This window comes from Oryzias latipes, chromosome 9 (assembly GCF_053564925.1).
Source record: "Oryzias latipes strain Hd-rR chromosome 9, Olatipes_Hd-rR_3.1".
Classification (NCBI taxonomy): Eukaryota; Metazoa; Chordata; class Actinopteri; order Beloniformes; family Adrianichthyidae; genus Oryzias; species Oryzias latipes.
This window is the reverse complement of record NC_136245.1, coordinates 23,654,665-23,656,387: the sequence shown is the minus strand read 5'-3', so window position 1 is coordinate 23,656,387 and position 1,723 is coordinate 23,654,665. Positions and strand designations below refer to the sequence as shown.

General features: G+C 40.1%; 2 long non-coding RNA genes across 2 annotated transcripts; one reads left to right on the top strand and one right to left on the bottom strand.

Moving 5' to 3' along the window:
* Positions 1 to 451: 451 nt before the first annotated feature.
* LOC144994440 (uncharacterized) lies at positions 452 to 787 on the bottom strand. The gene is made up of 2 exons (XR_013657978.1): positions 691 to 787; positions 452 to 576 (listed from the first exon to the last, which is right to left on the bottom strand). It is a non-coding gene; the product is annotated as an uncharacterized LOC144994440 (long non-coding RNA).
* A 5-nt stretch (positions 788 to 792) lies between these two features.
* Positions 793 to 1,120, top strand: LOC144994442 (uncharacterized). The gene is made up of 2 exons (XR_013657979.1): positions 793 to 881; positions 996 to 1,120. It is a non-coding gene; the product is annotated as an uncharacterized LOC144994442 (long non-coding RNA).
* The last annotated feature ends 603 nt before the right edge of the window (positions 1,121 to 1,723 follow it).

Here is a 1,723-nt window from a genome sequence, read left to right as displayed (position 1 = left end):
GGTAACTTCCGTGTCTCTGTGACCCATATTCGTTCAAAAAAGGAACATGAAAAACAAAAATGATCACTTTATTACCGTCTCAATGAATATAAGAAAAATATCAAAAGATTTATGATAACTAGGCTGCTTTGTCATACGATAGCTCCTGCTAGGCTACTACTAGCTCCGCCGCAGAGCTCTCTGATCATATATGCCGGCATTTGGGCAACTGGCTGGTCTTGTCAGACAGCTGATATTGTAGTTTAGGGTCGAATAGGAATAATAATATTCAGGACTTGTCTTTTATTAACTTTAGCAGTCAGTATCTTTACATTCGAAGGCTATTAGGCTACATGCTAACTGACTAGCCGATCATTTCCTGTTATTAATTTACGTCATAGATTTACAGCAGATACCTTCACATTTCTGGCTGTGTGTGTCTCATTACATTGCATTGAAGACACGGAGGATGTTTAGAGAACAGATTTATTTATTTTAAAAAGCACAGAAGCATCCATCGTATTCACGTTCACATCATCTGGTACGCCCTCAGTCATCTTGCTGCAAAAGCCGCTTCCTGCCGCTACTTCCGTGTCTCTGTGAGCATTCAATAGGGGTAAAAATAAAAGCAAGAATAGTCGATCTGTTATTTTCTCGATGAAAATCTGAAAAATATCATATTAAGCTGGATGCTTCGCCTAAAGCACTTACCTTTAGCTTGTAGCATAACAACAATAGCAGTACGTCCCGTTTCCCAGAGTGCTTTGCTGCCAATCACTGGCCAATTATTGGTCTTGTTGTTAGACCTCGGTCACAGGGACACGGTGATTGGCTAGTGATTGGCAGCAAAGCACTCTGGGAAACGGGACGTACTGCTATTGTTGTTATGCTACAAGCTAAAGGTAAGTGCTTTAGGCGAAGCATCCAGCTTAATATGATATTTTTCAGATTTTCATCGAGAAAATAACAGATTGACTATTCTTGCTTTTATTTTTACCCCTATTGAATGCTCACAGAGACACGGAAGTAGCGGCAGGAAGCGGCTTTTGCAGCAAGATGACTGAGGGCGTACCAGATGATGTGAACGTGAATACGATGGATGCTTCTGTGCTTTTTAAAATAAATAAATCTGTTCTCTAAACATCCTCCGTGTCTTCAATGCAATGTAATGAGACACACACAGCCAGAAATGTGAAGGTATCTGCTGTAAATCTATGACGTAAATTAATAACAGGAAATGATCGGCTAGTCAGTTAGCATGTAGCCTAATAGCCTTCGAATGTAAAGATACTGACTGCTAAAGTTAATAAAAGACAAGTCCTGAATATTATTATTCCTATTCGACCCTAAACTACAATATCAGCTGTCTGACAAGACCAGCCAGTTGCCCAAATGCCGGCATATATGATCAGAGAGCTCTGCGGCGGAGCTAGTAGTAGCCTAGCAGGAGCTATCGTATGACAAAGCAGCCTAGTTATCATAAATCTTTTGATATTTTTCTTATATTCATTGAGACGGTAATAAAGTGATCATTTTTGTTTTTCATGTTCCTTTTTTGAACGAATATGGGTCACAGAGACACGGAAGTTACCGCTGAAAGCGGCTTTTGCCGGCGTACAGAGAGCATATCCGCGTGAATGACTTATGACGTGAATAATTATTGCGTTCGAACGGATTAATTATTGCGTTCGAACGACATAATTATTGCGTTCGCACGAGTTAATCATTTCGAGGGAACGGAATA